This window comes from Varroa jacobsoni, unplaced genomic scaffold, assembly GCF_002532875.2.
Source record: "Varroa jacobsoni isolate VJ856 unplaced genomic scaffold, vjacob_1.0 scaffold_1107, whole genome shotgun sequence".
NCBI lineage: Eukaryota > Metazoa > Arthropoda > Arachnida > Mesostigmata > Varroidae > Varroa > Varroa jacobsoni.
The window spans coordinates 441,637-457,130 of record NW_019214009.1 but is presented as its reverse complement, the minus strand read 5'-3'; the positions used below and the strand labels follow the sequence as shown (position 1 = coordinate 457,130).

Here is a 15,494-nt window from a genome sequence, read left to right as displayed (position 1 = left end):
ATTTCAGGGTCATGTCGTCTTATGTCAGTATCCTGTCAATTAGCACGTTTTTTGCAAATTCAGTTTTTTTTAAGCAAGCATATAACGACGTGTGCTAACGTCGTACTTTCCGCGTCTGTAATAGTCAACTAATTCTCAAGAATTTTTTACCTTCGACGGTAGGCACTTTTGGAACGGACTTATATCATTTCGGAGAGCTACTACGTCACTGAACTTCCAGCTAAGTAGCCTCAAGCTCGATAATTACCGACCTGGATCACTACTAACTTCGTCATACTAATTATGTCCGTGTGCAAGTAACTGGCTACCACAAACTCAGCATTGGCTTTTCTGTCGTTGGGCTGACGACCCATTTCGATCTTTCCAACTATTTTTCGCTTCACCTCAAAATATGTCTAGCAAGTTGCGATCTAAACGTCTGTGGCTATTGCCAATAGCCCTCAATGCTTTGATGTGCTTTAATGTCCCCGTAGTACTTCGCATCTGACTAAAACCCCGTCGACTGGTAACTGGTAATTCGCAGGCCTGTGCTTCGACCGCTGTTGTTACCGACTATCATCAAAGAATAATAGCTTTTGTTCAAAATGCGTTGAATACCGAAAGGTGCTATTATTAAAAATAGGTATGAATAACTATGCAGGCGACCGACCGACCGACCGACCGCACGAGGACATATTTCCGTGCCTATCCTTACTTGCAGCTGCGGTCGCTTCCATTTTGAGCGGTTCTGCAAGAACGAACGGAGCAGGTGCCACGTTTGTGGCTGAGGTCTGCTACTACAGCTGCAGCCAGCGATGAACCACGAGGCAGCGCCTGAGCCGGGGGTAACCGGGAGAAACCAGGCAGGCTTTTGTGGAGGCGTATGACGGCAGCGTCCGCGAGGACAAGGGGATGTAGGTAGGGAGTGTGAAGACTTTTGAGAAAGGTTTGAGAATGAAGTCCGGACTTTTTTAAACGGAGCGTGCGGGCGCAAAACGCGGTCTATGCTACCTCGAGGCTGCTGTGACCGCCGCTGTTTGTTTGAAAAGGTGAAGCTTCCATTACAGTGCGCTATGCTGTTCATCTATGGAGCTGGCTACGGTAACGCTGTGTTCTATAGACTTCGTGCTCTTCGAATCTATACAGATACTGGCTGTTTTAACAGCAACAGCACCTCTGTAGATCCCCAGCTCAATATGAACTGAAGGAAAGCTGATACACCGAAGGAGAAAGAGGGTATCTGGGTGTTTGCGTGTGGGGTACGGTAAAAGCATCAACAGCAAGGATTCGCCTGTTGGGCCTGAGTACTCATTTCAAAGAACCCCCTTCCTTTTTTCCCCCACATTCTTGCACTATCTTCCATTGCTGCAACCAGCAAAGGAAACACCTCCTCCAGTCAGGACTTAATACAGGACCAGCATGGCCATCTTTTTTCTTTTTTATTTGTAACTTACTACTGAAAGAATGAAGATGACAGCGGCAACCCCGATGCTACTACCGGTAACTCTCCTTTAGGTAGCTAATGACGCGGCAGCGTCGAGCGTGGCGGCCATTTCACTCTGCCAGGAGACTGGTATCCTGACGCTAGAGTGTTTCAATGCTGAACAGAGCAAAGGTAAGAAGATTTTATACTCGTAAAATAGTAACGCTTGTGGTGCAGTTCACCAGTTCTAGCTGCTAGCTTCCGCTGTTCCGTAATCGCACCCATGAATCGTACGTGAATGGTAAACAGTGTATTTTACAAGAGAGCCTGCGTCTATACTTAGGATAAATGAAAAGTGAGGGCTTGACATCGATAGAAACGTACGTTTATAATTGGCATTTCGAATCGATACATAAGATATACATGCCACATAAATTTGCACCATATTTCGTTACGCAGAAACTATTTGTGTGCGTTCCATGCCTAATATCGAATATATAAGGAATGATAATTCGAACGTGTAATCAGCTTTCGAAACACTGCCACGTGTCAAACCAGCATTACAACATACAACCAGTCATAGACTAACTAACGTCATCCATGCTACCGATATTTTTTACAAAGCGATTTCATCGCAATAGTTTATCTGACCGGTTGCATACATAGAATATAAACATTACTCATTTATATAACTATTATTAGAAAGAATTATATACTATTATTGAATTTCGCGTTCGCGTGCAACCTGATCCACTAGATCTCTCACTTTCCCCTAATTCCTAACATAGATACTTATGCAAGGACTATTGTACACACCAACAATTTTCAATGCTTTCTCGATATACGAGGTAGCACATAATAGGCGCATACACACAGCAGCGCGCAGACATATGTCTACGCTAATATCCACTGACACAGAGTGGATTCTACCTTCTCATTCATTCTGTTTATCTCTGCCATTTTCAATGTGCTGTTACACTTTGAATTGTATCGCTGTGCTGCTACAGGGGTCTCCGTCTCTGTTCCCCACCCGCGCCTCGTGCATTCTGCTGTTCCCCCACCATCACTCCAGTCTATGCTCGACCTATCTGATATTCTTATCACGAAAACAAATTTAACTTTCAAGACTCGCGCGCCGCGCCAGAGTTTGCATGCTTGAAAAGCAATGGCGGGCCGAGTCAGGTTTAAAGCAGGAGAGGACGACTCCTCGTGATGCCCTCGCTGTTACGGCCGACGCCGCGTTGCGTTCGGCAGCGACAGAAGTGATGCAGCAGCAGCAGCAGCGACTCATTCTCGATTCCAAAAAGAAAACTTAGGCATCTTTTTCTCCTAGGTTTTTTTCCTCATCCTCTTTTTTCTCCTTGAAACCTTTTTCCTCTCATGCGTTTACTCTAAATATCTCTTTTACACTATCTTCTTTTTTCATCTTCCTATTTTCCTTTTCCTTTTCCTCGGTGCCATCTCGAACATTGCTCTCACCTCGCCGGTGCTCCGCTGGTGCTTCATTCTCGCTGCCTAACCCTTCGACAATCTTCGCCTTTGCTATTTCTCGGTTGTTCGGTGGTTCGAAATGCGTTGAGCGTAAAGGGAAGACGCGGTGCTTGCAGTCAGAGTAATCGTAGTAGTGGGAATGAAATTGAATGGTCGTATGGCCTAGTTGAACAGGAGAAGGCTGGGTTGCGTAAGGACTACTACTGCCGAGCTCAACGAACGGCTGAACCGCTATTCAGTTGAACTCAATTCAACCGAGTAGCGGCTGGTAGGAGTCATTGCCTACGCCCATTGGCAAATAGGAAAGAATGTAATTTTTTTCTGTCCCCAGTTTTCTACGTGTCCGCCAAAGAAATCCACCCCCTAGTTGCGCATCCGCCTTCCTCATGTCACCCTTATAAAGAGGGGCGACTAAGGGTAATGTGGGAAGGGTCATGTCCGTCATTTCTACTGTCGGGGTGTTCATCGTGGTATCGTATGTTAGAGGTCGCTTATTGAGTTGAAACGATGTCATTACCTATTTGATTGAAACGGTGGAGGATTGGTTTCAATGAAGCGTTTGCCCTTGTAGTTGCTACTACGTACATGTACCACTCGTGTATAAGTACGCGTAGGCTACAGATGTTGAACGAATTAAGCGTGATGTGATAACAATCAATAATCTGGTAAGCAATGCCCGATTTAATTAATCAGCGAGCATTATTCATGTATCGGCAGAATGAATCATGTTCTTACGGATGCCGGTATGGGGTTTTGGAGGAATTTAACGTACTGGGTTGACAAAAACAGTATCAAATATTATAACACTAAATATGCGCCATCGATGATTCGGTTTTTTTATTTTTTTGGTAACACTGTAATTGCGTACCTATAAAACTTAAGTTTCTGGGTGAAAAATTGTCACAAGTCACTTTTGAATTCATTTATTGAAACAAAATTGAACCCCCGTTGAGGGGGTTCTACAGATGACTACCTGATCCGGACTATCTGGCGAATGCCTGAAAATTTCCCACTGACCTTTGTCTATCTTTGCCGACCAGTTAAAGATTTACGTGGTCCGGCAATGTAAAGGCAAAAGGTGACCTTTCGCAGGTAGAAATATGGTAAAATAAATTAATTTAGGCCAATTCGTATAGCAGTCAAATATGGAGCTTTTTGTGGCCAGCACGGTTTAAAACTGTTTGATAGCAGATGTTTAATTTTTTGGCAGTATCATAATTACTAAGATACCAGAACACTTCAACCTTTTCAGTAATTTTATTAATTTTTTTTCCATAACTGGTCAGCCCCCACGGGAAGCATCGTTCACTTCGAAACGTCCGTAACGAAAGCGACATAACCACCTTTGGGCTTTTTTTTCCTACTAATGCATCTTAGCCATGAACGACACAATTTTTTTTCAGAGGTCTGCGCAACAATATTATAAAAAATACTGAATTTTTTTGCATAAATTTCACTTATCCCCTTGAGCCTAATAAAAGCAATGTATATCTAACGCATTTCACCTTTTAAATGCTACCAACGAAACTCTTATACTGCCTACGGTATGTGACTTTGAAGCACTCTAACTAAAAAAAAACGGGCAATTTAGTTTCGCTGACTCAATAAATTGCAGGGAAATTCAGCAACCACAAAAAATGTCTTCTTTATACCGACGTTGTATTTTACACTTAAGTTCACATAGGGGCATTTTATTCATTATTGATTTTCTCATATATATTAATTTGTTCTCAAAATATGCTTGCAGACACAGAGAAACATCATCCCTACAAGATGGCACGTCTATGGGCAAACGTAGGTCGGGCCTAATATAATAATAATACCCCAGTATTATGAACAAATCATTAATCCTAGCTAATAGAGAGGCGTTACTGCATTATTATAAACGTCATTAGTAATTTAAACTGGATTTTTCGTCAAAATTTATTCCCATTTTACTATATTTCTACTTCAGATTGGCGTAGGAACATTTAAAACAAACTGCCCTCCATTAAGTGGGCTCAAAATCTTACAACCTTCTTCTTTTTGCCGTGATGTAAAAGCAATGCACACCCGTGCATTTAATCTCGTCTAGCCGAATTTTCTTCTAGCTAGAAATAGCATAGTGTAAATGGCCAAGACAACTTCTCCAAGACACAAATGACCAAAATGTTTAAAGCGGTACCAGCGATATCAACGACGGTTGTTTATGAGAATATTGCACGCCATCGTTATCATTTGAAGTTAGGTAAGTTGCGGCCGCGTCACCATCGTCATCGCCGTAATAGTAGAAGGTGCATTTACCTATTTTCTATTTGGTGCGTTCACTCCTTTCATAATCACCCGACCGCCTCACTGTTCCTTCAGCTGCTTACGTACCCGCTGCGCCTCTGGGACACTCCGAGTTCAGAACGGAGCTCCGGTGTTGTTTGAAGTGCTCCACCTGGGCTCCACCACTACAGTGACGCCGGACAAAGGCGATACGCCGAGAGCATAAAGAAGCTTATGGTGGCAATTAATATTTGAAAGCGCCGCTTCTCACATGGCGGTTATCGGGAGCCCGAGAGATTGTATCAAACCTGCATGTAAGTCGAAGAGTCGGCAGTCGAAACACATTGTATCCCTCGCCTGCTTTTCCTCTATATCTCTTTGCATCTGGTTATTTGATGCTTATGAAAAGTACCCAGTAATAATTTACTCGTCTCGTGGTTGACCAACCGGTCGTTAGTGTACGTCTATAGAAAATCTAGGACTACCTTTAAATATGTCGCACGTGAAAGGTATACGCTGTCCTAATCTGCTGCGGAAGTTTGGATCCTGTTCGTTGCTTTACTTAGGAAACACGTTACAAAACTCTAATCCCACTCGACAAAGAATCGCTTAAAACAATACGCTACATAGCGTTTTATAGAGAGCGTTGAATACAGAGCACGCACGGGTCGTTCGCGTCCACGTTCGCTAGTTAAGCGACCTAAAGGAAAATAGACCAAAAAATTTGTGGAGGCGGGCCCCCCTAATAAAGCAAGACTTAAGGCAGAGTTTCTCTGCTGTAGGCCATTTCCTAGGCAGTCTCGTTTGGTTCACACGTTTTCGCCTCCATGCATTATTGGTTGTGTGCGGGGTACCATTCCTATAGTGGATCGCCGTTTGCTTCAACTATCTATGAGATATCGCGAAATGGCACGACACCGCCCGCTACATGAAACGATCGGCGCTATGAGAAGACAGCAACATGTTAGTGCACGCCTATTAGGTCTACAGTATAGCTCGCGCTCGACGAACGCACGCCTGAAGTCTCAAACTCGTGCGGTAAACCTAGCTGTCCTCGGTTGATCAAAGCTACCTGGATCACCGAGATACATCATAGTACACGAGCTATGCGTGCCAACTTCAAGCGAATGGAGGCCACGATTTGCATGTGAGCAAGCTTCAGCTTGCCCCGGGCAAAGGTGTCTCCAAACTACGAATTATACATAGCGTCAAGCTTGTGCCGAGGCATCATCCGCTTCGTGCGAAGGATGCTTGGCCGGCCGCTCACCAGCTTATTCTCAACCAACAACATAGTCAACTGTATTGAAATTGTTTAAGGTTGAACTCGTGTGCACGTTTGCGCGATTTTATGCTTCTGCGAAATAATGTAGAGAAAAAACGAAGCTGACGAGGACATTTTTGGGGAGTTAAGAAACACCCTAACCTAAAAATCTTTGCCTTTTTGTCAGTGCAAAGGCACTGGCGGACACCGAAGCTTAAATCCGACTAAGGATGTGCGCCGTATATATCCAGCTAAATGTTAGTTATACATAGTACCTATTACCTGTGCCGAAATACCGTGTTGACAAATCAACAATTTATTACCCGTTTGCACATGGTCAATTCCATACTTGCACATACGCACGTCTAGCTTTATTTTTTACTTTATTACCTAGCTAATTTACCAGTAAATGTTAAGGTCATTTTTGCTGTTTTATTTACGTATGTAATACGTGTAATATTTGACTATTTTTTGCATTATAATTTGGCTATGTATCTAAATCAAATTATTGTCTAGTAAAACTTATACTGATATCATGATAGTACACTGTCTTTAAAAACCAATAGACATTGGCTTGCTTATTACATGTCCTGTGTTATGATTATTAAATATAATAATAATAATAACAGTGGCAGGATATAAAAAGAAAAAAGTAATTGCCAGATTGAGAGAGGCGGAAGGTTACTTGCTACAATGAACAAAAGCTGACCCGTTTGAGAATTTTATTCCGCTCTGAATCTTTTGCTTTTTTTCATTGTTTTAGCTCCAGTGACCCTTAAAGAGTGTGGAAGTGAAAGACCCATCTGCTCTCTCAATAAACCTTCCTCGAGAGGTTTCTTTGAGATTTCGAGAGAAAGATATAGAGAAAGGAAAAAGCGAGGAGAAAAGGAAGGCTAACGCATACAACGACCATGTCCGGCAAGGTTGATGAGTACCCTTAGAAGTCGCATCTCCTGCGTTTTCGGATGCTTCTGCATGGACATTCCTGACACCATCTCAGTTTCAACTCGAGCTCTGCGGTACTCCGGTGCCTATATCCTTTTTACGTGGTCTGCATCCTGCATAGCTTGTGTAGTAGAAGGGCGTGCATGGGAAGCCATTCAGAAATACTCGGCCCGTCGACGCTGTACCAGCTCACAGTGCTTTTCGCTGAGTGGATGTCATCACCAATCTTAGGCTGGGGTCTACGAACTTGTTCAGATCTAGAAATGGCCTGCAAGCGAAAAGATCTGAATCTCGGATTCCTCCGACGGGCCGGTGGAGGTCGAGCCATTTCCGCAACATAAGTAGAACCATTACTCCTTGAAAGGAGCGGTACGGGTGGTTACGGCAATGGTTACTTTCAGAAGAAGGGCAAACACCGCCAACGTACAGTATATGCCATACGGGGCGTCGGCAACACCAGGTGTCTTGACGTATCCGCGAAACCGTCTGTTCGACATGACCACCCCGAAGCACTTGGTGAGAACCGCAAACGAACGAAAGCATACCCTTCCCTTCGTTTAGCAAACTCAATGGAAGAAAGACTGTCCCTGTGGTATCGTACAGATCTGCTCCTCTCAAGGTGACAGCCAAGTGTTTGGTATCGTATAGTCGACGGTTTGAAGCGATGAGAGCTGGACCCCGCTATTGTGTGAGTGTGTAGGTTGGCCGTTTACGAAACTCAATTCTTTGCTTTCTTACCATTGAAAAGAAAGCCGATTACAGCAAGTCTTACGGGAAGAAAATGACAAGGAAAGACGGGGACTTATGGGCGCGACCGCGCAGCCAGCGGTCCTCATTGAGGAACGGCTACGTCCTGTGAACAATGGCAAGGAAAGAAGCAAAACCGCTAACCACAAGAACTGCTGTGCCCAAGTTCGCCAGTGTTAGGGTTGCACTTTCATGAGCGCTAGCCAGGGCTGTGATCGCCACTCCAGCAGCGACGTCGTCTTCACGCATAGACAGACATAGACACTGCAGTTAGTAGCTATCTTCCGGATCGCTGGATAAAGGTAAAAGGCACAGCGAAGATCCATGCTACGAAGAACACCAGACCATTGAGGTGATAACGGAATGTGACAGCGGGACGCCGGCGAACATAAACTCTAATGATTGTTCGAACTGTATTGTATGTAGAGCCGTACAATTAGAAATAATACAGCACAGCCTAACACATCATTCTACTACCAATGTTTATCCTAGTCTTCGTATATGTCTATCCACTCAAGCTGGGCGGCCTAAATTATATATATTGTATTAGTCCAAAACTATTATATTTATTCATATACTGTGAATATTTTCAAATGTGTGTATGTACTCGATGATAAACATCTCACTGACCTACATTCTTGTGCCAGGTTCGAGCGTCTTCTTTAGAAAATTATTACCGGCTTGGCTTAATGGTTGCAGAGAGATCAGGGTAATTATCCTGTGTTTTGCTATAATGGAAGACATTGCTAGACTCTAGTGATAGTCTCTGGTCTAAAGAAATGTTTAAGCCCTTTTCTGTCCAGCCGATGGCAACAAGCAATTGTTAGCTAGACAAGCATCGAGACGATTCCAGCTCACAATCTATCATAGCAGTAACACAACTGCGTTCATGAACGATTCAAGATAAAGCTATAGTGTCTACCTAACTTAAACGACAATCAGGGCAATTTCGGTTGACACACTTAGCAGCTTTTATGTTGCATCACGTCATTCCGATAATTTTGACAAATGTCAATAGTGGTTTCCCGACAAACTAGGTCTATTGATATCTTGATTGCGCCCGACAAAAATGAACGCTTCAGAAGCATCGTCTTCTTTCAGTTTCGACAGCAGAATTAGGCTTTTCTTCCCTAAAGGCCTGGGTTTTTCTATGGCTGAACCAAATGGCGGCCATGATTCAAAAGCGGAGGAGACATGATCGCTTCCATGGATCATGGGCATAAACCACTTTCCCTTCCGTCCCACCACACGAATAGCCCCCAATTTGTGGTATTCTATTGGTCTACTGCCACCACTGCGCTCTTATGAAGAGATAGCTGCCGTCTACCCAATGGCTAGCTGGTGACCCACGCCCGTGACATATGACCCGTTGGCCATAGAGCGCCGGAGCGCCAAGCCACCCCCTCCTGGTCATTGGGACCTGCCCGGTATACATTGCTGGCGGCTAGGGTAATGGCTTGCTTAATGTGTTTCAAACTGCGGTTATATAGCTGGTCGCCCCTATTCAATGAGCCCCCCATGTCTGCCTATTGCAAAAGCTCGCTCGCTCTTTGTCGTACGCGATCGGTCGCCGCAAAAGCAATGCCAGCAACAGTGCCTCAGCTTACAGCCGTACAAGCCGCTCATCGTAGTCTATCCGTTAGTCATTCCAGATTAGGGGCGGCAAAACCGTGGCGAAGTAGTGCCGCCGGCGTTGCCCTTGCGCACATAGAGATTTAAAGGGACGGGAGTATGGAAGAGGCAATAGCGCATAGGGAACGCGGGGACGTTATAGTATCGGGGAGTTGGGGAGTAGTATGGGGAAGAGTTTAAATAGCTCATAACGGCCATCATGGCTAGTTGTCATGATTGCATATTATAATAGCAAGGCTATATTAGAATATAATAGCCTATTATAGCATTATTATCTGTATAGCCAACTGCTTACACTAGGGCAGCCGTCTGACAGACAAGTCGAATGGCCGGCCCGCGGCACTTCACTACTAGGCTAGCAGAACTCGAGCGCGGGAACGTACCGTTGTACGCGGCTTGCCTGTATTAGCAGCCATCCTAATGTTTGATGTAGGTGGGTAGGTAGGTGTTATTCGCAAGGGCGCCGACAACGACAATGATGCATCCATGGTGTTGTGTCCGTTAGCCTTAATCGGACGGCCGTATTTCAGCGCGACACTTATTCTAACGGATGGTGCAGACGGTTTTGGTATACTTACAGCGAGTTCACTTGTTCGGTCCGGCGCGCAATGACAATAGCTATTTGCATCAGGTTACGGCCGACATGCTAGAAATATGTGTATGAATCTAGTTAGAAGCATTCGCTGGGGGCGAGTAAAAGACAAGGAATCGCACAACAACTTACCAGGTCACACAACGTTTAATATTACCTTTAACTTCGTTTCTCCGGATTACTGAAGCGAGTAGTCTGTTTGACCGTGAGAGCAACGCGGCAGCACCAACGCCACAGCGGCAACAATTTTTTAGCGCGCGCAATTTGAACTGGCTATCATTTTTGCCTAGTTTTTAATGTAGTCATAAAATATATGATAATAATAGCGGTACCGATAAGCGCCCAGCAACAATGGACTAAGCGGCAACGGGCCATCTAGCGATTCGTGGTAATTCTTTTTATCGAACGCATGTCTAACATAGTAACGTGCACGCCGTACCGATTATTGTTTAAAGTAATGAAAACCTATTTCCTAAGAGCTGAATTATGGTATTATGACTTTGGGTAGATAAGCTTAGCTATTAAAAAATGTTATTAAATCTAGTTTATTAATCAGCAACAATTTGATTTTACAGCAAAGTGTAACATCGTATTTATTACACTGACTTCGTTCTGTTATTCGAGTGGGCGTCTGCAAGGTCACGTGGCTGGTAAAAATAAATAAGAGTAAATCATGCCTCAGCTGAGGCCATCCATCAAATAAATTAACGGCTTGCAATAGATTTCGTCAAGTAAAAAAAGGATACATTATTCTTCTGTCTTATGAGCGCGCCAGTTAAGACGTTTTGTCGTAGTGCCGAATCTCTAAGCTTTCACAGCGAGGCTTTGGTTAGTTACCCGAGCGGGATCGGCCTAAGTTAACAGAGTAAGCAAAACAGCACCGATAAGCTATCAAACCACATTTCTTTTCATCGTTTCTGGATCCTGTGAAACGTACTGCGGTCGAACCGGAACCGGTATATCTAGGCTGCAATTCTCGAGAATTATGACCACCAGAAAGAGCCTCGGGCATGTTCGCCAAAGCTTTCTCTACGCCATAACCCGAGAAGTGCCTAAGGCGATGTATAAGTTGCCAAGAAAATATCAATTAAATCAATTTGTCCTTTTTAAAGCCATATAGACCCAGGTAACATAAGAAAAGGATGTTAGGTGACAGTGAGACCATTTCAGTCCAAAGTTACTTAATGCTAAGAAAAATATACCAGCTTATTCGTCAAAGATGCTTTTTTTCATTTTGTAGCGAAAACGAATTTTTTTTTTTATTTCAGAGAAAATATTAATTGAAGATGCCTATATCGTTGGCCTAAATAGCTCCACCGAGTTGCATTATATGGACCAGATATAGGGCTGTATAGGTTAGAGGTAGGCCCGAATGAGGCTGTACTGAGTTCGTGCGAAGCAATCAGTCATTCAACCAGACTGAATAAAAATTACAGCGATTATAAGATGACAGAGAAGCAAATGCTTTAATTATCTACTGCTAAGTTAGGAAGCTCAGAAGTTACGATCAGACTACCATAGATTCACATGAAGTTCTGTGGCGCAGTATAAAGCCAAATTTCGAATTGGCGCGCCAACGAGATGCGTGTTGTTTGAAAGATTTCGAGGAACAAAAAATGTGTGCAACGTTGTCTACAGTACACTTGGCCGGATTAAAACCTATCAAGCTATGGCCTAATTCAGGTAGGAATAATTAATAAAATCGCTACAAAAAAAAGTAGAGAAGGTTTTGTACCCGTATTGTCCATCCTCTTCATTATCAGAAATTTCGAGCTTATACACTACACCTTGTCGTGGTCGAAGCCTACGGAACTTTTCTGTTTTCTGAGTCTTAAGTTCACGGTGTTCTGAGGGTACAGCGATTTCAACTTCTTCTTTTTAATTTGTCTTTAAAAAATTAATTATGTATTATCATATAGATATTAGCTAATTAGCCTTTTCCATAAAGAGCCGCCACGAACAACGGTTTCTCTTAATTTGGTCTTTCTTAAGTCTTTTTTCTTAATTCCTTTTAACTCGATTTGAGCACAACCGGAAATGGAAACACGCTACACATGGCCAGTAGCGCGAGAGCTGAAACAACGTAATTGTTATTCTCGAACAGTAAACACATTTAGCCCCTGTTTATCGTCCGCTCCCATCCTTTCTTCTAACGAACAGCTCTCAAGGGTTTTCTGGCTGATATGAATTTAGACTCTTGGGGAGTCGGACTTTTAGAAAGTGATTTGGTGTCTAGCAAAATGGCGATACAGGTCTCCAACTATTCTTCATGCTCTCACTATGGACGTACCCTCGTGCATACGTGTATACGTATTATCGTAACGCATAATCATACGTTTGCTCGTTGCGTGAACTCGATGAGCGCCTTCTCTCGCTCTGCGTCGACGCTTACTTTCATAACGGAAGATGCAGTAGATGGTCCCATCACATAGCATCGTCGCTATATAACAGTTAGCCTTTATAAATTGCCCCAGGCTGGTCAGTAGCTTGCTGCCAACACCCAGATTTGGTTAGCCACCCTGTGATCAATTTCAATTTGACGTTGGGGGCAGCAGCGGTTGGACGAGTTGAGGCCAGACAGCACTGCGCGGAGCAGCATCCATATAGCACATAAACGCAGAGCTCGCGCGGTCCTAGTCGAAATCAAGTGAACGACAAAGTTTGGCTCCCATTGCCACCGGTCAAGGCAGCCGAAGCGTCGGCCGAATGTAAACGCGTTTTTGAAAAGTGCTAGAGGGTTAAATATTCACATTTCGCAATTTATCTGTAAGTCTCAAAGCAGCCTTCTGACCCCTGGCCAGCCAGGCCGTCGGACAGTCATCCATAGTTGCCAACATTCGCTCTGTTTCTTTCTACAGACCCCTCCATCCGAGTACTGTGCTACCTCCAGCAACTCTACGGAACATCTCAGCCATCGGTACACGAAGGTGGCGGTCAGTACATACATAGTAAAAGACAGAAGGGGAGGCAGCCAGGCAGGAAAGTCACGAATTAGGGTACGGACTCCACATAGCGCCAAAGTACAGCAGATATATACATCTATACCTAGAGAGCAATAATTCTAGGTAAGCGTCGAAAATACACACGATCCTTCCTCTGCAGACATATGAATATACAAGACAGACAGATACATGCGAGGTGTTTTGCATCTGGTACCGTAACTGCTATTAAGTACATCTCAAAGATTTGCGTCCGGTCATTTATTTTAATTGGCTTGTGGCAGCCCTTACGAGAGCCCTAACTGTTCATGGAGACCGTTAAGCTGCTCTAGTAACAAAATATAGCTAAAATATCCAGTGCATATGTATAGACAAGATTTGACCTCTTAGAAGAAAGATGGCATGTAGTGGCCCGTGTTATGGACAGGCATATACAATTTATGATGACTATTCTAATTATTACGTTTACTTACTTTAAGGATTACGTTTACTGTTAGGGGAAAGAGGGTTAATCCTTTCCTCACTTACGTAAAATTCATTACCCCTCAAAGGATACTTGGTTATTCAATAGTCGCTTGAAAGAGATGTCAAGCGCCGTTGTTATATTCTTCAGATACCCAATATATGGTTACCATTTTTTTCTATTCTCAAGGCCTGTCGAACGTCGTACGCAACGATTTGACAACTCGATAATTCATGATAATCTAGTAGCGAAGGATATAAATCAGTATGATAGCCATTATTTAGTCTGCTGCAATAAAAGCGGGAAATTTTAAGTTGCAAATTGGATATATTTTTTGCTTTGATACCGAAATTTTGCGTTCATCTTAAAGCAGATGTATGATAATTATGTATGGAAGGACATGTCTGATACAGAGAGCTTCTCAACTGGGTAATTGCACAACAGCAACAAATGACGCGGTAAATTTCCTAAGACACTTTTCTTTAGCGCTGAGACCAAATGTTCATGCTAATGGCTTTGTAGACAGGAAAAATTGTCCCACTTGGGTTGATTAAAATACGAATGGGTTTCATGAAAAAAAAATGCGTTCTAAACGTGCCACTGCTTAGTGCACATTTTGGGCTGGAAGTATCACTGGGCCGTTTTCATCGAAGACGCTGTCGGACATCAACAAATATTCCATGGTGAGAATTTTTATGCCCAATATTTTGAGCCTTAAATTAGTGATATGGATCTAGAAGGCACATGTCTCTGTTTGCCAAATATCACGTGACACAATGGCATAATTGCATGAGACATTCCCTGGTCCTTCAATCCCCTACTTAAATGATCACCTATTGGTGCAATAGTGCGATTTACCGCCCTTGAGCTGTGTCTATTTTTTTTTATAACGTGCTTACGTTAGCAGGCCCGTAACCACCCGAAGGACGAGATTAGACAATGTATCACTGAACTCCAGCCATAATTAAGCCAAACAAAAAAATGGATAAGTGAAAGCGCGTCTCTCAAAGGAAGTGTAAAGCCCATGATGCTATCTATTGAATGTAATGTTCCATACATAATTCTCATATGTCTACTTTATGATGAAATAAAAAAAAATGCAATTAGAGCAAAAATACTATATTTTGTTTAGAATAGGAATTTTTAAATTAAAATTTTTACCTTATGATAGGCCCTAGTTGATATAGGAAATCAGCAAATTTCTGCTCTGGACAGCGGTAAAACCACGAGGCTCTGTTCAGGACAAAGTAATGTTAGCCACCGACGACGAAACGAGGCCTCTGTTTAGCGCGAAATTCTTAAGATGAATGTTTGCAAACCGACTCTAAGTAGTTCGATACTCATCCACGTTTCTTGCTATACTCATAATTGACGCAGTCCTGAACAACTGCTGTCTCTCGTTTTAAGTAGGCCTACGCATTTCCTCCGAACAGCAAAAGTGTCCTCTCTCTATGGCAAAAGTGGCTTGTCGTGAACGAAGGCTTCCTTTGCTTGGTTAGCTCAGATGAGTCGATTTGCTCTAGTACCATTTCATTTTTAAGACCAGTCGCACATTCTCACCATAGATATAGCGATATCTTTGTTTCATTCATTGTCAAATGACTCGCTTCCGTCTTGAAGGTTTCTACTTTCTACCGTGTTGAGTGCATCAATTCGCTTGCGTCGACGAGTGATCTGCTTGGGCCGCGTCGGCAACAACGGCCAGACCCGACATAACGGCGAGCAGTAAGCAGTTTGGCGCAGACTTAGCAGCGTCAAGAACTTACCAGATG

General features: G+C 43.3%; 2 long non-coding RNA genes across 2 annotated transcripts in view; both read right to left on the bottom strand.

Moving 5' to 3' along the window:
• LOC147752643 (uncharacterized) overlaps positions 1-15,031 on the bottom strand; it is a 42,536-nt gene extending 27,505 nt beyond the window's left edge. Inside the window, exon 1 of the long non-coding RNA XR_015313529.1 lies at positions 14,884-15,031. This is a non-coding gene — a long non-coding RNA (uncharacterized LOC147752643). The remainder of the gene's footprint in view (positions 1-14,883) is intronic.
• LOC147752644 (uncharacterized) lies at positions 9,050-10,550 on the bottom strand. The gene is made up of 2 exons (XR_015313530.1): positions 10,478-10,550; positions 9,050-10,374 (listed from the first exon to the last, which is right to left on the bottom strand). It is a non-coding gene; the product is annotated as an uncharacterized LOC147752644 (long non-coding RNA).
• Positions 15,032-15,494: the final 463 nt, after the last annotated feature.